Here is a 23531-nt window from a genome sequence, read left to right as displayed (position 1 = left end):
ATACTGGAAAAGCAGTTCTGGATCAGGCTGAAGGTCCATCATTCTGTTTCCCATAGTAGCCAACAGGAAGCTGGACTAGATGGGCCTATGGCCTGATCCAGCGGGGCTGTTCTTGTGTAACCACATGCCTCCAGAAGTCTACAAGCAGGGCTTGAAAGCAACACCCTCTTCTTGCCATTGCTTCCTAGCAACCGGTATTCTGCTCCTGAACCTGAAGATTCCATCCTGCCTTCATGTTTAGTAACCATGGTTAGATTTGTCCTCTATGAATTCCCTTTGAAACATCCCTAACAAAATTGACCTTCACCACATCCATATGGCAGTGGACTCCATCCATTAATTATGTGTTTCATAAAGTACAGTAGTAACATTTTATGGACGAACTGGAAAGGAAGAAATGTGACTGTACGCATTCACACCTCTGCAAAACCGGAAGCGGAGTGCAATCACTGCACTTTCACTTTTTTGAAGGCTGGAGAGCCCTATGGAGGGTCACGCAGCCCTGGGCGGCTGCTGCAGGAACTGGTAGGCAAATGCCAGTCCCTGCAGCCCCCCTAGGAATGCAATCCTGGAGATCGCATCGCTGCCTCCCCCCTGCCCCCACCCCTTAAGAGGGAAGAGGCTGGGCCCTCAGGCTGGGGCATTGTGACACCGGAGTTTGAGAAGCTCTGGCTTACAGCAAATGAAAACGTATATCCATACAATATAATGGAAGGAAAGCAGTAACGATCCTGTTGAATAATGAGAAAAAGCTTTAGAAGCAGCAGATGTGTAATAAAGAACAAGTTGCTAAAAACACTCATTCTGTAACTATTGTACAGCTTTGTTACACAAACTGGAACCAACATAGTGCAGGAGCTACAATGCTGAGTTTTGACATCGGCACGTCAACTGTCGAGCTCACTGGGTGGCCTCTACTACCTGCCTACCTCACAGGGGTGTTGTGAAGGAGAGGTCAGGATCTATTCATACTCCCCTGAGTCTTTTATATAAGGTGGGAGGGGGAATTTAAATTTACCACTTTAGGCAAGTGGCTTTCTTTAGAGCAGTGTTTCTCAAGCTGTGGGTCGGGATCACTAGGTGGGTCGTCAGTTAATTTCAGGTGGGTTCCCATTCATTTCAATGTTTTATTTTAAATATATTAGACTTGATGCTATCATGGTATGTGGCTGCATTTGGAGAAATGTTACAGACCTGTACTTTTGACAAGCTACTGTGTGTGTTCTTTTAATGAAGATAGTAAATAAAACTTACTCCTGGGTAAGTGTGAGTAGGACTGCAGCCAAGGATTGTTAAAAATTTTCCTGCTTGATGATGTTACTTCCGGTGGGTCCTGACACATTCTCATTCTAAAAAGTGGGTCCCGGTGCTAAATGTGTGAGAACCTCTGCTTTAGAGGATTAGGCTTGTACATTTTTCTTTGATACCATTTTTCTTTTCCATGGTGTCCAAAACATTGAGGCACAAACAAGAGCAGCAAAGAAGCTGCCTAAATCAATGACTGACCACTGGCTGAGGGGCATGACTGAAGCCAGACAAACAGCCTAATCCGATTTGGGCATTGTAAATAGGGATTTCAGATTTGTTTCTAAACAACATTATTCATTTATTTAACAAACTGCACTGGATATATGATGTACTATGAGACTAACATTCTTTCCCTACCTTTCATGCTTCCTGAGGAGGGAAAAGCAGGGAGTCCCATAAAATAAAAGCCAGTGGGGTTTCTTTTGTCATAAAAGAAAAAGAAAGAAAACAAATGGGGGGAATTAAAATATGTGGAAAAAAATGGCCCATTGACTACTGGAAAGGAAGAACTTCATACCCAGGCTTAAATATCATTATGTCTGCCATAAACCATATTTAGCTGATTTGTACTTATTCTGTGTTTCGTTTTTTCCCCCCATTCTGGCTGATTTCCAGTATTTAAAAAACAGACTTTTCCTGGTTTGGGTGAGACTATGCTATTTTAATTTAGTCAGTGCTCAGAGTAGGACAAACACTTCTGCTGTGAGGTAACTGTGATGAACAACAATGTAGGAAAAAGTCAGTGAATCAGTCCATGATTAAGAAGAATGAAAACCCCAAAATGTGGAATAACTTCTCTCTGTATGCTTTAATGTTGATGTACTTTTGGTTGAAACCTGTCCTCAGCCAGCCTGCAGGGTGCAGGGGCACTCACATGGTCCTCGCTCTGCAGACTCTGCAGGTCGGCCTGAGATCATGGTACAATGGAGAAGTAAATACATGAAATTCTTACTTACCAAGCCCACCAATGGGTCTACTTGGATCTGCACCAGCTTTTTGGCTGATGCAAGTCCAAGCGAATTCAAGGGGCTGGGGGCATAGGATATTGGCATCTCTATTGCCGTCGATAACCTCCTGCTGCCCTCCCTGGCCAAGCCTCCTTGTGGCACCAACTCTGCCCCAATCTTCCCCGCTCACAGCCTACCCCCCAGCCAACCCACCTCCTCCAGCAGTGGCTGGGTGCTTAGTGGCACACACGTGGTCAACAACCATACATACTGGTGGCCCTGCCGCATGCTTTGTTGCAATGTTTTAAAAACAGGAGCAGCAAAAGGACGTCTCACAATTCAAAGAGGAGGAAGCAAATGAGTATTTGAATGTACAAGGACAGCACAGTGTGAGTGAGGGGTAACATTAAACCAGGGTTTCCCAAAGTGTGTGTCGCAACCCGGGCCATCCCACCCCCCTTTACTTCTGGATGGCCCCAAATTAGAGCATTAGGAGGCCCTGAGGACCTCTTCCAGGCCATTGACCCACCCTACTGATCTCCACAGGCCTCCGAATGTCCCACAGAAGCTCCCAAAAGCCACTACCAGTAAAATCGGAAGCGACTTCCAAAAACCAGATGTGACTTTCCCAGGCTTCTATGGCCCATTCTGAGGTTCATGAAGGCTGATAGAATGGGTCACTGGACCAGAAGAGACCTCTGGGGCCTCACAAGACGCAGCAGCACTTCACGACCTGCTAGGGAGATGGGTCGCAGTGCCATAAAGCTTTTGGGGGGCATTGGTGCAGAACTATCCTTTCTGTGTCAATATGAAAAACAACAACTTGCTGTGTTCTCTAGGGGCACTGAAGAAATAATGGAATACATGCTCACAAAGAATTCTCAAAGCAATCAATGGGTCTTCTCTTTACAGAACAATTCCGAAAAGGTGTCACTGTCAACCCTTTGGATGCTTGGGATAATTAGAAAAGGTTAATGAGAATAAGACGGCTAATATCATAATGCAGTTGTACAAATTTATGGTAAGGCCACACCTGGAGTACTGTGTCCAGTTCTGGTCACCACATCTCAAAAGGATATAGCAGAAATCAAAATGATGCAGAAGAGAGTCACCAAAATGACTACAGGGCTGGAGTACCTCCCTTATGAGGAAAGGCTTCAGCATTTGGGGTCTTCAGTCTAGAAAAAAGGTGCCTGAGAGTGGATATGATTAAGACATACAAATACATGTAGGTGATGGATAAAGTAGATAGTAGGATGTTCTTTTTTCTCTCACACAACACCAGAACCAGGGGACGTCCACTAAAATGGAGTGCTGGGAGATTTAGGACAAACAAAAGAAAATACTTCATTAACCAGCATGCAATTATTCTGTGGAACTCCCTTCCACATGATGAGGAGATGGCATCTATCCTGGATGCATTTAAAAGGGGATTGGACAGATTTCTGAAGGAAAAGTCCATTACAGGTTACAAGCCGTGATGGGTATGTGCTCTGTGATGGGTATGTGCAACCTCTGGATTTTAGAAGTAGGCTACCTCAGAATGCCAGATGCAAGGGAGGGCACCAGGATGCAGGTATCTTGTGTGCTCCCTGAGGCATTTGGTGGGCCACTGTGAGATACAGGAGGCTGGACTTGATGGGCTTTTGACCTGATCCAGCTGGGCTTTACTTATGTTCTTATGTAACCTGAGTTGACAAAGGTTTACTAATGGCAGATGAGGTCCTTCAAGCAAGCTTTGCCCAAAGCTGCCCTTCCACATTTTCTCCCTCTCTAGTTCAAAATGCACAAAGATCAGGTATGTATCTTGGATATATGCTTTTGTTTCATCAGTTCAGCTTTTTGACTGCATATGATTGAACTTGCTGCAACCCACGGAGAGTAATGAGATAAAGAAGCAAAGCAGTGTGACAGGGAAATGGCTCAATTATGCTGAGCCTTGCTTTTCTCCCAGCAACACAGATCCAGTGCAACCCTTCAGCACACAAAAGGAAGCTGACACCCAAGAGGGCTGTTGGAGGAGGAGGCTGAAAAGATGACAATTATTTTAATCGCCTTCCAAAGAGGTGGCAAATGGCAATAATGTTTGCCATAATTGTAGAGCAATGCAAAAGAGTCAATTTCATCTGGCCTTTCTTCCTGAATGGAACCCAAATTAGCTTTTCATCCTCTGCATTAGTGAGGCATTGATTATTTCACATTAAACAATATTTGGGTCAGCATGTTCTCATTCCACTCCAACTGAGATGGAGACCAAGATTGCTCATGGCTTGGAGGTTCGTGTCACTCTGTGACAGCCATTTCTCTTGAATCTGATGGAATTATTAATTTATACAATACTTTTGGTTATCCAGTTATGTCGTTCGTAGTAGCTTCTTATGTCCTACTGAAACCAATGGTAGTTAAGCAAGTGTTTTATCTGTTCGTTTACTTACTGAGAAGATTTTGTAGGCCACTTCTCTGGGCCATCACTTTTCGGCTCCATCGGACCCAGCACCTAGGAGTGTTGGGGCAAAACCTTTCATTGGGGTATCTGGGTGGTACTTCACGAGACAAGTTCATTGCAGATTTTTGGCTCTGTTAATGCTACTTTTAATTTATGTTCATTTGGTGCTTTATTCCAGTGGCATTGCTAGGGAGGTGCAGGCCACACCTAGTGACACACATGGGGGGGTGACACCACTACTGGCCAAAATTTTTTATATCTTCTTGCTTTCAAATAATACAGTCATGTTATATATATTCAATGTGTAATTTCATGCAGAATGCAATGAAACAAATCACTCAAACATTGAAATATCTCCATTCTATCAGAATGGAGAAATCATTCTATCAGAGCCAAAAAAACCAGTGATGCAGGGCAATGGTTCATCACCATGCCCACCACCTAGGGCATTGCCCGGCCCGCAGCATGGTAGGAGGTCCATCATGGGGGCAACAAGATGGCTTCTGGTACCAAGTGATGCAAACCTTAGTGATGCCACTGCTTTATTCTGTTAATTGCAAGTTACCTTGTGTTGGCTTAGATGCAATAAAAGGATGGTCAAAATGTTTTCAGTAAATAAACAAATTTATGGAAAAGTAAAGATGAAGCTCATTCTGCTCTACTACTGCAAGAGAAGAACAATTATATCTTGTTTCATTTTCAGTCACAATTCTGTACACTTTTATCATGTTCCTTCTTAGTAATCTCTTTTATAAACTCAGTAACCCAGAACATCTTGGCTCGTCTTCATAAAGAAGAGATTCCATCAATCATTTTCGTTGCCCTTTTCTGTAGTGGTTTTAACTCTATGACATCCTTTTTGAAAAGGGGACAACAGAAATGTTCTCTAAATGTTTCCAGTTATTCTAAAATGAGTTCCCAAACTCTGCAGCACTGTGACCCACTTCATTCTTTGCGGCGGGTCATGATGCTCCTGGTGGTCCTGGAGGCCTCTCTCAGCTCAGCAACCCACTCTGCAGGCCTCAGAATCGCCTTCAGAAGCCTCTGTAAGGCACTTCCAGTTTTCAGAAGCAAACAGGAAGTGGACCCTGAAAGAAGAAGTGGCTTACGGAGGTTTCTGAGGACCATTCTGGCAGGAGGTCTGGTCTAGAGGGTAGAGCCTCCGTCTGCCTGAAGATAACATCCACAAGGTCGCCAGTTCGAGGCCACTGGCACCGTGCGACCTTGAAGCAGCTGACAAGCTGTAGCCGAGCTATTCCATCTGCTCTGAGCGTGGGAGGATGGAGGCCAGAATGTGAAGCCAGATCAGAATGAAACACCTGAATGTAGTGGTTCTTGAAAGAAAGAACATTCTTTCAAATTGTAAAAATCCCTATTTAATAAGGGATTTAAATAAAAAGCCTGCCTATGTAAATCGCCTTGAATAAAGTCTTGAATAAAGACCAAGAAAGGCGGTATATAAATACCTGTTGTTGTTGTTGTTGTTGTTATTATTATTATTATTCTGAGGCCTGCAGTGGCCTGTAGAGTGGGTTGCCGGGCCAGTAGAGGCCTCGGTAAGTAAGGGGCTTCTTGAATGGCTCCTATTTGGAGTCAAACCAGCGCATGTGTGGGCAGGAGGATCCAGATCACTACCAACTGTGCTTGGGCTTGCAGCCCACCAGTGGGTCATGACCCATACTTTGGGAAGTACTGTTCTAAAAGGTATACATACAAGAAATAGGGCCTTCTTGGTGGTGGTGCCCCACCTGTGGAATTTCCTCCCCCCGAGTTGAGAACAGCTTTCTCTCTGGAATCCTTTCAGTGGGGTCTTAAACCCTATCTATTCAGGGAAGTTCTTGTATGCTGACACTGGGTGTGTGTGTGTGTGTGCTTTTTTACGAACATATTTTAATTCTGATCCAAGTTTATTGTGTTTTATTGTTTTTATTGTTTTTGTCATATATATCAGTGTATTGCTCTATTTGTAAGCCGCCTTGAGTGCCCTTAGCAGGACTGAAAGGTGGGGTAGAAATTCTATAAATAAATAAATAAGGTTATATCAAAGGATATAGAATAGTGTTATCTTTGCCACTTTGTTTTCACTTTCACTTTCCTAGTAAGCCATCCTCTTGCTTGTAATGTTCCAATTTTAGTTTTTCAAGTAAATCTTCCCCACTGTCTCTGTTCTCCCATCTTAACTCATTTGTCCTACACATTAATTACTTTTTGTACAAAATAAACCATTTTTATCTCTCTGAAGACCCGGTCCTTTTTAGTTAATCGCTTTTCTTTACTCACTTTTTGGTGGAGGATAGATCTGTGTAGACATTGCCTCCCAGTGGATCAAATTCCTCTCTCTCTCTCTCTCAGCCTATGGAGTACGAATCATTTTGCAAAGACAAGGTTTCCCCTACCACCACCTGAATCTAACTACACCTTTATTCACGGTGTCAAGCATATTGGACTACTACCTGCCATTTTCCCACGGCTTGAGGAAATCTCAGTGGATTCCAAATGTAAATATGCAAATGTTTGTTTCTGAATTCGGAGGCTGGGAGCAGTCTGCTGAATGTGGTTAGCAGATAAGCAGATACAGTGCATATGACTATTTAGGGAAGAAATGGAAGAGGCGCCCACCTTGTCTGCAAATCTGTTGCTTCCTTGGGACTCCTACTTGTGACGGCAGATATGCTATTCCTGCTCCAGGAAACCATGGTTATTTGTGGCATCTCTGCTCCACAGATACCAAAGCATGAGTCAAATGATATTTCTCTACAAGCCCTCATAGGGCCAAACATGAAAAACATGGCACCGTTTCTAAACTAGGTGAAGATATCCTTGATCTGCAATGTTTTGTGATTGCTGGAAGCCACCATGCACTACCATAGCCATGAGGCAGTGTGTAAAAATGTAATCTAACCCTACTACCATTCCTGGGTGGGTTTTTGTTTGGTTTTCTAAAGGGCATATTAGCATTAAAAATGAATGAGATGCTAAAAGACACTGAATGACGCTTAGTAGCTAAGACACTATTTGTATTGACATGTTCAAATGCTTTCTTCTGACCTAGGCCAGCAGGGGGGACACAAATGACCTCAGAATCTGCCAGCCACTTTTGTTATCACTCGCTCCCTTAAAGGATAAGGCAAAAGCCCTGTATTTACTAAAGGAGATCAGTCATTTCAGCACAGGGAAAGTTCAAAGCACCGCTCAAAAGGTATTAAAGGAGCTTTTACATGTTAAGTTTTGGAACTGGCAAGTGATAAAAGAAAGAGTGCTTTAGACCGTACATTTTTGCAGGTGTCAACACCGTCTCTCAGCCAAGCTATGTGTACTCCCTCCACAAGCAAAGAAAAACGCATTCTTGTTACCGTGAAAACTGAACTCAAGCACGCACTATTGGAACACCAATGAAATCTTGCAGAAAGTTTAACGGTTCAAAAATGCACGCTTAAAAATGAGGATTTTTCAAATCTTAAAAAAAAAATAATCTATTTTTAAGGGTGCTTAAAAAAAAGTCAGAGCATGATTGAGCCAAAGTCCAGCCCTCCTAAGCCCCATTGATTTCAACAGGAAAATTAAGTGTGAGCTTCAATCTCTCCCACTGAAATCAATAGGGCTTAAATGTGATTAACTCTGGCTGGACAAAAGTCTCAAGTCTTGCTAATAAGTTTAAGGCCACCAAATATAGAATGAACTTGAAAAATCCAATGCTTCATAGAGTGAATTTGGAGGAAGGAAGCTGAGGAAAGCGAGTAGGAATTTTTATACTAAACAGGAAGATGATAATATAATAGATTCCTTTTTTTTCTCCCACTTCCTCTTAAGTTAACAATACTGTACTCAATCTCTCTGCTTCCTCAAAGGTCTCTTGTATCATCCTAGAAATAATTATGCTTCACAGTCATCCTTTGATTCTTCTCCAGAGCTGCCACTATTCTCTCAAGCTATGCAGAATTTTGCTTTCTTGCCTGTACTTCTATTAAAGAGGTGAAAATGAAATACTGTTAAGCAAAGCTTGCCAAGAGAGTCTGTTTGATGAGGCAGCTCAGGAGGGTAGAGAATGAGAGAGCTTGTTGACAGCTGAGGGTAGTCCTGATAAGGACATGAAGTGACCCACTACAGGACTTGTGGCCAGAGCCATTCTTTCGCAAGAGTTGTCCAACAAAGCAGAAACTACACATCCATCCTACATAATGGAGAATTGGTTTGGTGTGAATGCTGTCATTAGAAAGGACAAATCTTCAGTTATCTCCCAGCCCAGACATGGCAGCCTGACACCACCAAAAATAGTGTTTGTGTGTTGGGGAATGAAGGTGGGGTCATTCATTCATCATCAGCCATTGGAATACTGTGACATCTCCAGATGGAATCATACACTAGGATTCTCTCTCAAATACAGAGTTTCTCTAACGGGAGCCAACCTACCAATCTAGCATGTCAAAACGCTGATTGTTTCCTAGCTCCTGATAATAATGAACAGCAAGGCAGCCTCCCTCCAATCCAACCTTATCATTTAATAACACTCCCAGAAGGCTGAAGAAATATGAGCACTCAAAGAAAAGAAATAGCATTTAAAACAGCACAGTGCCAAGGTTGTGACTAAAGGCAGACATGACAGACGAAGATGCACCGGAATCCAGTCAAGAAATGTATACTATGATACAAAGACTGTGATAAACCTTTGGAACAGCATACATTTTTTTTATTAGTTTGTGAGATGTGATGGAATTTAGGGCCCACTATCAGGCCTTTGAAAGATGCTTGAGTCCTGCCATAAGATGCACTATCATCCCCACAAGACTTGGAGTGCCCTCTAAGTTCATTCTACTCTCCTTGCCCCAACTGAATGGGTCAGGAAAAGAGAACAGAGTGATTGGAAGACATTCGATCCTCACCCCAAGGTTTAGAATCTTCAAATGACATGATCGAAAAGCATCCCCTGAAAACTGGAAGTGCTTTGCAATTTCAAGCCTCAGGGAGCCCTGCAGTGGGCTGCGCAGGGCTCCTTGCACCTCCTGGAGCCTGAAGCAGCCCGCAATGAGTGAAAGTAAGTGAAAGCACCCCCCTCGCCCCCCCTTAGTGACATGATCCTAGGGATTGCGTTGCTGCCCTTTACCCTCCCCCGCAAAGAGTTACTTAGGGAGTAAAACTCCCTAAAAGTTTGAGAACCAGTGGTCTAGTGATTTGCTGCCTCTGAAGGTTTAACTAACCTTCACTGTGCTGTGGGTAAAATGTTATATAAGTTCTGAAATACGCAAATATGCATTATATTTGTTTAAATGTTTGGCAGCCTAATCCAATCTTGGGCTTATGGTGGTGGATCTCATGATCTGCCACCATAAGGCCTGATGGCACTTTGGAAAAGGAATGCTGCTGTTGGGAACAAATGCTGGAGGCCTCCTGCACCTCAACCAGGTCATACCAGAGCAGTTAAGGTGCCTGCAGGGAAAATTGTGGGTAGACTTGGCCAGAAATGGCATGGGCAGTTTAAGGGTGGGAGAGGGATACATCTTAGCAGCAGTCACACACATCAGGCTCTTATCTCCCTTTTCCCAGGCTGACATGGCCCCCGTGGCTTTTCAGTCTTACACCAGATAAATAGCTGGCATAGGTCCAAGGAGACAGATCGGTGACCAGGTAGCTTACTGGGAGATTAAAAAAAAATTACTTATCTCTCCTGGGCCCAATGGCGTCGCTACAGGGGTGCGGGTGGTGTGGGCCACACCGGGTGACACGCACAGGGGGGGTGACATGCTAAATTGCGGTGGTTAGGAATAATATCATCAAGCTATATACTGTTGGATGTGGAATTTCCAGCAGAATACTATGCAAAACATCAGAGTGAAATATCTCCTTTCTATCAAAAATTAAGGCCAAAAAACCGGAGATCAAAAAATGCATGGAAACTTATGGAAAGTGAAACTGAGCTATATCACGCGTTTATGCGCGAGTTGGCGACCCTGCCCTAGTCCGTCAGAAAGGGCAGGCTGAGAGGAATCCAACAACACCAGAATGGTCCTGATCCAATGATTGCAGCCCCCAAAAACACCTGAGAAGGAAGTCCCTTCCTCCAAGCAGATGAATGTATTGAGCCCTATGGAAAGCAAAACTAAGCCTCATGGTTGTGTTTACATGCCTTGGCTGGTCAGGCCAGGCAAAGGGGATTGAGAAGCCACCAGAATGGTCCTAATCTGGTGGAACTGGAGCTCAACAAATGCTCCAGAAGGCAACCTTCCCACCACCCCCCCCACCACCCACCCCCATCAAAGAGGATCAAAACAGAGGTTTTAGCTGATAAGGTGAACTTTTTAGAGACTTGCAAAGCCAGGTGGATCCTGCCAGTGATCTGGTTTAAACAGAAGTTCTTAAATTGAACTGGGCACTGGGTAGGGCTGAAAACCTTACTGATTTTGAAGGGGGGTGTTATTGCAGGAAGGTTACAGAGGAAATTCACTTGGTGGACCAGGGATGGTTTCTGCTTATTTATTTATTTGTTTTACTTTAATTATTTATACTTATTTATTTTAATTTGCCTGATGATGTCACTTCCATCATGACATCGCTTCTGGTGGGTCTTGGACAGATTGTCATTCTAAAAAGTGGGTCCCAATGCTAAAAGTTTGAGAACTGCTGCAATAAGGTGGTTGTAAGTTGACACCCTGGGGGTGTGTGTGACACCACTAATGACCAAAATCACTAAAATCACAGTTTGGAGGAATAATACCATCATGTTATATATCAATCAATGCGTAATTTCATGCAGAATGTGTTCTATCTTTGTTCTGTCAAAAGGTACAGCCAAAAAACCAGTGGCGGCGTAGTGATGGTACATCACCACACCCACCACCTGGGGTGTTGCCCCGCCCACTGCATGGGGGGATGACACGCTGGCATCCCATACTGAGTGTTGCAAGCCCTAGTGACGCCACTGCCTGGGCCATCTGGTCACTCCCCTACCATAGGATGCAGAACACTCCATTGGCAATTATTTTTTCCCTTTGTATAAGGTTTATATGTTACTTTGGCTGTTTGTTAACCGCTTTGGGTATTAATTCTATTGAAAAATGAGATAAACATTGATTAAACAAATAGACCACAAAAACAAAACAAAAGACTGTGATTAGCCTCACCCACATGGGTTGCATCATTTGCACATGATATAGAGCCGTGTGTGGCAGCACCAAGAGAGGTGGATTCCAAAATGCTGTGGTTACATGGAATGGGATATTTATGAAGCATCATGGAGAAATCTAAATTTTGGGGCTTTCCTTTGTATGGCTTTCCTACAAATTTGTAGGTACATAGCTGGAAATAGAAGGCAACTACATATATGATTTTCCAGATCAGCTTTGCCATTTTTAATACAGACCCTACAGAGTGACAAAAATATTCGGGGCTGGAGAGAAATAAAATGCAACTAAAAATGATTGAGTGCAAGGGCTACAGAATAAAACTCAGGAAGCCAGACCAAAGGAACTAAATTTATACGGTGCAGAGCGGAAGAGAATACTCAAAGGTGATATGATCACACACTATAAATACTATCAAGGTAACAAAATAAATGCAGGAGGCGAATTATTCATCGTCTCAGAAGACAGTGGGATGCATCCGAACAGCATGTAACTAAGAAAGGAAAAAAGTTTTGTCGAGGGAACAGTGGGATGTTTTGAACAGCCATTGCAAAGAGATTGGGGCCCAAGTTATTCCGAGCAATAAACACAAAAGCTGTTTTCACAAAAGGCATTTAAATCTCTTTTTATTGCTTATGTCTTTTCAGAAGCATCATGCTGATCAGCATGATGCATGATCAAGTGTCAACACTGTTCAAAACTTGCAAAATTACCCTGCACACCACATTCTGGTCCAGAACAGCCCATGCCCCCCAAATAGTGCTACTTTTCTTTATGGCCACAAATGGCAATTAGCAGTCGGTAACATGCATCTTTAAGACCACATCTGCTCCTAAGAGCAAGCAAATGTACCAGCTGGTTTTGAATTAAATACCCCCATTTCCAAGGACGTTCACAGCCACAAAACAAAAGAAAACAAACAAAAAAATGCTATGCAAGCTATACTGGAACAAACAAGCAAATGACTAAAGTGTGTTCACAATGCCACTTGTGAAAGCCCCCTAACATTCAAGTCCTACATATTCAGGGTTCACATGAATATGCCAAGTGGCCTGATATGGAATCAGACTATTGGTTTTTCTAGCTCAGTTTGTCCAAGCTGGCAATATGGTGCGCCAGCAAGTGGATCTCAATGTTTCAGGCAGTGGTCTTTCCCAGCCCCCCTTCTGCACACAAAACAGGTATTCCATCACTGAGTCACCAGCTCCTCCCATCCAAGAATGATACCTGGAGGAATTATATATTTCATCACAGGTTGAATATCCCTTATCTGAAATGCGTGGAGACAGAAGTGTTTTGGATTTTTTTTCAGATTTTGAAATATTTGCATAAAATAATGGGATACCTTGGGGATGGGGCATGCACGGAAAAGTATATGGCAGCTGAAGGGGAGCTGAAAGGGTCTTTTTTCCCCTTTGGAGATACTGAATAAACCCTCTGTTGTGTGCCTGCATTTTGACTGGAACCCATCACACCAGATCAGGTGTGGAATTTTCCACTTGTGGCATCATGTCGGAGCTCAGAAAAGTTGCAGATTCTGGAGTATGTTGGATTTTTGGATTAGAGAGTGTTCAACCTGTGCGGTCAAGTTAGACTGTTGGTCTATCAACTCCAGTACTATCTACTGCTGACTTGCAGCCTGACTTCCCTCAGCTGTGCAATCAGAGTCCCAAAGTTTCTGGAGCGATGGCACTCCAGAGCTGCCCCTGCACAGCTCAGTTAGAGCTCCGTGCACTCCCTGTACAAATTATAGGTGGTTACTCTCTGTGATCTCAGCCCTACTAAGGTCCTTCTAACAAAAGATGCCAGGGACTGAACCTAACACCTGTATGGAAAGCACACGTGTTCCAATACTGAGCTACGGGCCCGTCAACAAGCATTTGGCTAAATCTGATGTAGAACCCATTCAACTCCATAATATTTGGGAATAAGAAAGTTACATAATCAGGTTTAAAAGTAGCTGGGGAGCAAATCCAATGAGGAAATGGGTCACCTGATTTTTAAAAGTTCCCAGTAAAGGAGAACATAACTTTGTCTTCATTCAACCCCCTTTTATTTTACTAAGATTAGCCAAGCTCCAATTGGACAGAAGGTAGCCACCTGAACAAGCAGCAAGCATACATTGAAAAATAAGAGCACAGCATCATCCTATGTTAACAGGAAAGGTGAATGCATGTAGGATTTTTTTTTCTTTTTTCTTTTTTTACCAGTCCGAACATCATCTTTCTCTGCAGGTGCGTGTTCAGGGAACTGTTTTCCTGGGTGCAATAACTGACAGCAATAAAAAGTAAGCTATTATCAGGGTTGTGAGTAGCAGAGATAAATTTGGGCTTAAAGTGAATGACGTACCTTATCATTAGATTCGGATGAGAAATATCCTCCACTGCTGGTATATCCTATCCTAGATTATGCCAGCTCTACTATGAACTACCTCTTGAGAGACTGGGAATCACTCAAATGCAGCTCCCGGAATAATACGGTGGAAAAGAAGAAGCAGCCGGAGATGCTGCCAAGTTCTCATGGGATTCCTTCAGTGCCGTGTATCTAACTACGAGGTGCCACGCACTAAACACTGGTCAAGGGGGAGATTGGCTGTGTTGTTTTTTTTACCCTCTCAACTTTTATACAGAGAGATGGCAGAAAAAGCAGCCTGCATCCCATGTTTAACATGAGCCTTTCAAATCAGCAGGAAGCTTTTCAGTTCAATTATGGTTTATGCAGTGTAAGGTTAACCAAAGGGGGATGCTTATTAGTGCATGCACAATACCGCCTCAGACTGCGATCCGAACAGATCTCCCCAGCTAAGCAAATGTCACTTCTACCCTTTCATGTTTGAAAGACCTCCAAGGACAGTATGGTGTCCCCAAGGAGCCATGCTCTTGTTGGTGGCCTCTTGTTTCTGTCTCTGTTGGCTTGTGTCTTCACATACACACAAAACAGCTGCACCAATTCAGCTCACTACATGAATGTAAATCAGTTCCATTAAGCCAGCACAAACCTCTGTGGAGCCACCTCCTCTCGGATTAAGAAAGGATTATTTCCGTTTATCTTGTGTCAATTAAGAAAAGATTTCAGCTACACAAAAATGTCAGACTTCAACGAAAATAAGAGGGTTTAGGGGGAGGCTTTTACCACTTTTAATAGGTGGGTTTAATTAAGCTGTTGGCTGGGTGTGTAAGGAAAAGGGGCTCAAATCACTGCTCAACTAATGCCCCTAGATGGCAGGCAAAAGGCCCCACTCACCTTCACAGGGTTCTTCTTGTGCTAGGTCCATTCACTTCTGACCAAATGCTTGCAACAAAAGGGAACACCTTTCTTACTATGGACCCTGGGAATCATAGCCCAGGTGAAATGGTTGAGAATGACTGTACCAAGGGATCTGTGGGAGCCCACTAATAAGCTGGCAATATGTACTAAATCTCCAGAAACTAATGGTATTTTTCTTTCTCCTGTGCCTCCTGGGTGGTTCTTTGCAACTCATGGATAGGCACCAGTTAAAAAATTGAGCCATATGGGCACACATCAAATCAAGCCCCTTGAATCTGCTAAGGTTGATGGGACATGCACATTTCAAACAGTGGTGACCATGATTTTAGTCAAACATGTCAAAAGTCATGGCCAAAGAATGAGATCGCGTTGCTCCAGTGTGTGATGCAAATCACATGCAGACCTTTTCACCAATGCCTCTAGGTTTTTGAATCAGGGAGTAGGCAGCAGCTCAGCCATTCTGGCAAGATCCTATGCAATAGCTAGATCCCTGCACCCTCCTCAGGGCTGGCCCAATATCTCCTGATGTCTCAGGTGGCATGACAAAGGCTGTCCTCCTTATGCGACGATGTGCCAGCCTCTTCTCTTCTAGTCTCCAGTGCTCTAGCTCAGCACTCTCTTCCAATCCAGTCTTTCTCTTCCTTTCTGTCCCTTTCTTCCTTTACTAAACGAAGGAGAGGAAGGAAGACGAGCAATGGAGGCAAGTAGGTAGACAGAGATAGGTACGTCCATCAATGTGCTACCCAAGATGACCGCTTCAGTTGGCCTCCTTATTGGGCCGGCCTTGAACCTCGTTCTTGAAAGTTTGCCACAAACTCCCACTGGCTGTGCCTCTCTTTGCAACACTCAAGTTCAGGGCCCATGCAGAAATTCAGGCTCAGGTCTGCTCAATTAAAGCCCAACACTCGAACCTACTGGTTCCCAACCTGCGGTTCGGGAACTACACGTGGTCTGTGAGACCCTGAAAAATGGTTTGTGAGATCTCCGAAAAAAAGATCACCTGTGATCACTTCAAGCATCTTGCCAAGTGAGTGCCCCTCCCCCCACAGACCACCAGAGAGAGTGAAGGACAGACTGTTTGTAGCCATCAATGAAGTGTCACCTGCAACTGTGGGCAGTCCATTCTCTGCCATCTCTGGTAGTCCATGGGGGGGGGGGCACTTGTTTTGAAGATGCTTCCCCACAGACCACAACAGAGAGCAGGGAACGGATTGCCTGCAGCCACAGCTGGCAACAAAAGCAGTAACTCAGAAATATTCTCTGTAAATAAATCTAATAAATATCTAATAAATATTCTCCAATTATTACAAATGTAATTGTATTTTTTGTATGCAGGGGGTAGTGTGGTCCACAATAATTCCAATTTTTGCCTCAGTGGTCCTCAGTGGTCATTTCTGCCTCAAGGTTGGAAACCACTGCTCTAACCTCTGTACTCAACCAGTTGACCAATTTTGTGTACTCACTGGCAAAGCAGTTAAGATTGGTGGGTGATCATAGCAGTCAGCAGTAGGAATGGGTGATTTTGTAGATGTACACTGAGTGCCTGAGGACAAGTTATACATTGATAGTGAGTTATTAGGAAGGCACATGCTATAATGATTTAACTATACCACTGTAGTTGTGGCGTGCATATTAAAAATCATATTAGTATAAATCCAATTACAGGTTCATCTTTGCCTAATCTAATACAGTTCCCCCTGTATGCAGAAACCATGCATCTGTTCTCTGTTCTAATAGATTCAGGACTCATATCGCTGCCTCTGGTAGAGATGTTCTGAAGATTAATTAGGTAATGCTTGAAAATGCCATTCTTCCTATGTTAATAAAAAGTTGCAGATACGGTGACATTTCAAGAAGAGTGATTCCTTGTATAAGGTATAGGCAAAGTATTTTAAAGTACCACACTGGGAAGAAAGGCATTGTGTAAATACATTATTTTTATATATTATATAAAATATTTTTTAATGTGACTGCACTTAGGGTGCAATCCTCTGCATCTCTACTTGGAATTCCACGTGGCTCTCTTTGTCCCGTTGAGTTCAATAAGACTTACTCTCAGATTAGTGGGCCCTGGATAGCAGTTGTAATTTCTTTTCCTGGTAGTAATCAGTGCTATGTCTCTGCCTTTAAAAACAATACACTACATTTGCCAGCTAATCAGAGACTGGAACAATTTCAGTGTAGTCTGACATCGTATCAAGCAGTGGTTAACCTTTGATGCAGCAGACACATCAGACATCAAGCTAGGGGTAAATTAAACTAATAATTGCGCTGCTTTAATTTCCTTTTGTGTTTAAGTAGTCACTGAATTATTGCTGCACCCTGCTGCCACCGCTTAGCAAGAAGACTGGGAATTTGATTTTGGGATGCTGTAATGCAGGTGGTGCTACAGTGCTCAGTAAAAACTAATAAATGAGATGCTTTGATTAGAAGCACGTTTAATTGTGTTCTTCTTTGTGTGCAATTATTTTTGTACGAATGAGGCAGAAAAGGCAGGGGAAAGGGCATGTCAACAGGCTGGTTCTGAAAACACTTTCTGGCTGCCATCCAATATGTCTGTTTTATGCAACCCCATCGAAGTCAATGGAATTGCTCAGCCATGTTTTCAGAGCTGTGTTTTAGGCTAGCATCCAGTTTATGTACGTTTAGTTTTTAGCAACTGTGCAAGCTTAACACCTCCATGGCTTGTCCTGTTCTGTTCGATAATTGGCTGATGCAATAAAAGAGAATGATCTCAGTCGCTTATTGGGGACAGCAGTCTCACAAATTCAAGCAATATCAGCAGCTATCCCACAATGAAATAGGTGATCTCATTTCTCTCCCCCACTCCCTAGCTCATTTCTAGAATGCAAAAAATATATGCCTGCTTTCCCTTAACTATTTTGGAAGGTGTCAAATGCTGGTAAGAATATGCATCTCCTTCAAAAAAAAAGCAAACAAACAAAAAAAAAACCCATTCCATTACTGTTTGTGAAGCTATGATTTAGAAAAGAGCATAGGAATTTCACTACTCATCTATTTAGTCCTTTTCCCAAAAAGTAGTGGTGGAGAAACTCTGTTCCTTCAATGGTTTCATAACAGGCAGAAATAACAGGTATGGTTTTTCCCCAGCATGGAGATGCAACAATGGCAAAAGCATTACCTGTTGATTTCTGCCTACCTCAACAGTCTTTTAGGCCCAAATCCTAACCAACTTTCCAGCACTGGTGTAGCTGCGCCAATGGGGTGTGTGCAGCATCCTGCAGTTGAGTGGCACTCATGGAGGCCTCCTCAATGTAAGGGAATGTTTGTTCCCTTACTTCAGAGCTGCATTGCCCTTATGTCGGTGCTGGATATTTGGTGGGCCACTGTGAGATACAGGAAGCTGGGCCAGATAGGCCTTTGGCCTGATCCAGCAGGGCTCTTCTTATGTTCTTATGTTATGTTCTTATGAAAGCGGGTTAGGATTGCATCCCTTAGTTGCAGAGAACCTCTATCAAAGGCAGTTCATCATTGATTCTTCCAGCAACAAACTAGCCCACGGAGCTCTGGCCCATTATAGCAAATCCTACTCCTTATACTAAAAAAATAAAAATGAAATCAATGTGGAGTTTCCGGGAAGAACAAAATACCTTTCAACTTCCAGGGCCAGCATACAATCCTTGGTTAATTGTCAGCGCTGATCAAAATCATTTCACAGAATTACATCCTGCTATCTAACGTCAATTCTCCGCCCCCATCTTAAATTACATTCCACTAATATGAACTGATCACCCTTGCCCAAGAGAATAGAAGTTCCAGCATCACTCCCAGATGTGTATCTTCTGTCTGGCCAACTAGCCCCAACAGCTTATCAATTTTGCTCTGGATGGTAATTCAGCCATACAGTTTATTTTGCTATACAGTCTATCCATCAAAGCAGCATTGAGTAGTTTGCCACGTTCAGCAGTTGGAAGCGCAAGGATTTAAGCATATTATATCTGTTGAGTGGGTGGGTAATGAATCCCCGTATCAGTGCATTGAGCCTCCATGCTGGCTGAATGCAGCTGGGGATCAGAAATCCATCATCTTTAGCAACGGGGCGTCACAGACTTATTTCTTGCACTGCTGCACTGAGCTATACACCTGGTGTACCAGGAGCAACAAAGATGGGATTGAGGCTTGTTTGGAAGGTCAGCAAGTCTATTTGATGTGGCATAAAGGCAGGCAGCCCCCAACTCAAAAGAACAGTGCCGGGGGAGGGGGGGAAGGGGTTAGCACAGCCAATTCCCTGCTTTATCTCCAAATCAGGAAAAAAAAAAAAATCTGCTAAATTTCTACATGCCAGGTATTTCTGAAAAGAACATACACAAGACCAGAAAAAAAGGTAGCCACCTAAGCTTGGGTAAAATGGTTGATTTACCCTCACTAGACCATTTTCATAAAACTAATGAAATGGAATACTTCCAGTGTTATTTTATTCAGGCTAAACTGTGCACTATCCCCTTAAGAAGAACCAGTCTCCAGACTCCTCCAGTCATGCTCTCTTCTCTGCAACTAGGAGAAAAAGGGCTATAGGTCTATGCCTCAGAGCCCTGCGAGAATGCTATAAATAACCCTGCTTAATACTGCAAACCTGTAATGCTACCAGTGCCGTTGTGGAGCCAGAATGTTTAATAGACAAGGCAGATCCTAAACTCACGGAATTGTGTGCATTAGTCATAGACCCCAAAAGTATTATTTTTCCAGAACAGAATATTGCAAATATGGTATCACATCAGCATTGCCATGTCAATTTTAGTAGTGAAGTTATTTAATCCATAACTACTCAAGGTGGAGAATATTGATAACATTTCCTCTCAGCATCTTTAGTTTGTCTGACTGGTCACTGGAATACGTGTGCGTTTGAACTCTCAATCTTAGTTTACTCTTCTAGGTCAAATACTACCACCTTAATGATCTTAGTATCCTTAAAGCCTTTGAAATTTATTTTTTATTTATAAAACTTCTACCTCCACTTTTCAGACATGCGTCTGAGGTTGTATCTCAAGTCAGTATACCTTGGGTATTACAAACAGCCAGGACAGATGTTCCTTTGTTTTTAATAGATGTGTGGAAGGAGCTTTCTTTGAAGAACACAACTACTCCATATTAAGAAGTGGGTTCACTTTGCCCGATCCTTCCTTGCATGAAGTGAGAGTAGGGAATGCAGACATCTGATTGGACATCAGCCCAGCTAGGGGTGAGACCAAGACAATGTTTACAGCATACAGCTTCTGCCCGGACATTCTGATTCTGGGAGGCTTCAAACCCCAACCCGTCCGTTGTGGATATTTTGAAGTTAGCGGATAGGAAGGAATGTTCTGCTTCTTTAGAGCGGATGTTGGTGGAATGTATTTTGGCATATCCCAGATTGTCTTTGAGGTGTGATATTACCAGACAATTGGCCACACCGAGCCAGTACAGTGTGGGAAAGGGAGTAGGATTTGGGATTCAGTGTGCACCCTAAGGTAAGCAGGCATCAGAAGGAGAACCAGAACCAATCTTAAGAGGCTATCTAGTTCAGGGATGCTGGCTGGTGATCCTTTGGGCTTGAAATGCAAATTCCATCTCAAAGGCTGCCAGGCTTGGGATGAGTGCAGCAATTTGTCTGCGCTGCCCCCTTTTCCAGGGGCTGGTGTGGAAAACCCAGAGTCGTCATGAGGTGCCCTCAGGTTGGAGTCAGGGCAGTAACACCCAAGGGGGAAGTGACAATGGTCTCTGTTTCCTCCAGGGTATGTGCCAGAACTAAATGGGGAGAAGTTCTTTTAATTCGGAACTACCACAGAGTGTGCTGTGATGTTAATAAAAATGCCCCAATTTATACCCAAGTTAACCTTGTTTCATGCCATTAATGGGGGCGGGGGTATGTGGGCAAAGATTCCTCCATGACCCAAGAACATATATGGCTGCCTTAACTGAGTCAGATCATTGGCACATCCAGGTCAGCACTATCTATGCAGACTGGCAGCACCTCTCCAGGTTTTCAGAGAGGGGTCCTTCCCAGCCTTTCCTGGAGACACCCAGAACGGAAATTTTGTATCCTCTACATGCACAACGTGCACTCTTCCACTGAGCTACAGCTCCTCCATTGACACTCCCTCTTCTAGTCATCTATTCAAGGTCAAATAGCCCAATTGCTTTTGAATCAAAGCACCCTAGAAGTCGCGGTGAATGTGTTTGCATTCAGGCTCCATTCAAGAAAACAGAAGTGCTTATTTGCCCCCCTTTCCATGCCTCACCTATTCTACCGAGTCATCTGTAGAACTGGGTCCAATCTACTGCCTATAGAGGATCAAGCAGGGGTATACTGATAGTTTGCAATAAAAACCCAAATGAAAGACAGGAAAATAAAGCTTCAGTGCACAGGCGGGTGATTTATCTCTCCCTGTAGACATCAGCAGCACAATATCCATCATAAGTCACAGCTGTCTCGCTCACTCTCTGTTTACTCTCCATAAGCATTTTTGCATGCTGTAAATCACCAGGTGGCAGCTGTGGTGAGGTAGGGCAAGGCTAATGCTCGGGGAGAAGCACTGGGCCCCCGTTTGAACTTGGCAGGCTACCTAGGATGGGGGCATCACCCATCTTCCCTGTCACCCCCCCAAAGAGCATACTGTCCATATACAAAGCAAAACTTTCTCCATGACAGTATGCATCTTACTCCAACTCTCTCTCTCTCGCCCTCTCTTTCTCACGCACACCTAGACTCAGCCCTTTGCAATACAAATGCCTAGAAATTCATGAGCCAAGTCATTCTGGAGGGTGCACCATCCGTTCTCCCTGGGCTGCCGTCTCACTCACATCTGCACTGTAAATCAGGAGGGAAAAGGTTTCCGAGGTTATAGATTCTTGTCATACAAAACAGATGCCTGAACACATAAATCTCCAGAGTGTCTAAAGGGCTCATAATTAAAAAATGAATCCAAATGGATTTCCCATAAATTATATTCACAAAAGAAATTAATAAGATACCTTTTTTGTATTCCCTTCGCCCAGTATGCAAATAGGAAAATTATGTGGTAATAAATGTCCTATGGCTCCCTTGAGCTGTCTGCAGATGTCAAGAGGGAGGTTACCAAAGAATTGCCAATGTGAATTGGAAGTAGACATCATCACATGTTGAAGATATAATCTCATCATTACCAGAGCATTGCTTGGTGGTGTTTTTTGTTTGTCTTTTTTTTTTTTTTTTTAATAATTACTTCTTATCTCCAGATCATTTTTAAAAAAATGTATTCAGGGAAAACTACCATCACAGAAGAAAAGAGCATCAGTACTATGAACAAAAGTTATGTCATTTCAATAATGTGGTGAAAGAAATTAACCAAAGCCCAACTAGGAGGTAAAATTAGAGTCTAGAAAGAGCTCCAAGTGCTCTTCCTTGTGCTAGTTCCATTTTTTCTGCATTACAGTGTCTAAGGCTGCAATCCTATGCAAACTTACCTAGAAGTAAGCTCCACTGTTGACAATGGGACTTACTTATGAGTAGACATGCATAGGATTAGGCTGGAAAACTACAAAAAAAAAAATCTACATTTAGGCTATGCCTAGGGAAAATTCTAATTAGACTAACAGCCGCATCCAATGCTGGGCTTAGGCTGACAGATCTTGTGATCCATCAGTGTAAGCCGCAGTGGAGAGAAAAACATGCAGTCACTGTGTGCTTTGGACCTAGCAACACAAATGTCTAGGGGCCCTGGACATGTGCCAGTAGCTCCCAGATTTCCCTCTGGAGCAGATAAGGTGGCAGGGGCAGTTTGGGAGAGGATCAGAGCAGGGACCAGGCTGAACCAGGGGTAGTTCAAAGGGAGGAGGGGGAGAAATTCAGTGGCAATGGCGCATACCAAGATCCTATTCCCATTTTCTTGGTCTGACATGCCCTCTGAGGTTCCTTAGACTAAATTGCTGGTATAGGCCCTTGGAGACCCATTGGAGACCAGGCAGCCTATGGGAAGGTAAGTAAAACATATCATTTTTACTTACCTCTCCTGGGCCACCTGGTTCCCCCCCCCCCAAAATGTGGTACATGCACTGTCAGCAGTGCTGCATGCTACGGCCTGGTGGACAATAGTATTGGGCCGCTAGTCTATATTTGTGTACCTCTAAACATGCAGGGATTTATTTGTCAGCACTTCACGCTGAGCCAAGCATTATCACACTTATCCTGCAACAATGGGAAAGTGGGGAGCGTTGTCACACATTGTCAAGATGAAGGGGCACATCAGTTCCTTGATTTTCTACATGAAATTACATTTGGTAACAAATTAACGCTGGCCTTTTCCTAACTGAGATGAGATGATTGAGATGTCATAATAACTTTTCATAGTTCAGCTATGCAGCTCACTGGGTGGCCTTGATCCAGTAATTATCTCTCAGTCGACCACATTATAGAGGTTTGATGCATAAAATCTGAGAAGGATTTGTTGTAACTGTCCTGATCTCCCAGCT

At 43.4% G+C, this 23531-nt stretch overlaps 1 protein-coding gene across 13 annotated transcripts in view; it reads right to left on the bottom strand.

Moving 5' to 3' along the window:
• NRXN3 (neurexin 3) overlaps nucleotides 1-23531 on the bottom strand; it is a 1424661-nt gene that overhangs the window by 370783 nt on the left and 1030347 nt on the right. The gene's annotated exons all lie outside the window — the stretch shown is intronic.

Source organism: Tiliqua scincoides, chromosome 1, assembly GCF_035046505.1.
Source record: "Tiliqua scincoides isolate rTilSci1 chromosome 1, rTilSci1.hap2, whole genome shotgun sequence".
Classification (NCBI taxonomy): domain Eukaryota; kingdom Metazoa; phylum Chordata; class Lepidosauria; order Squamata; family Scincidae; genus Tiliqua; species Tiliqua scincoides.
This window is presented reverse-complemented; position numbering and strand designations above follow the sequence as displayed.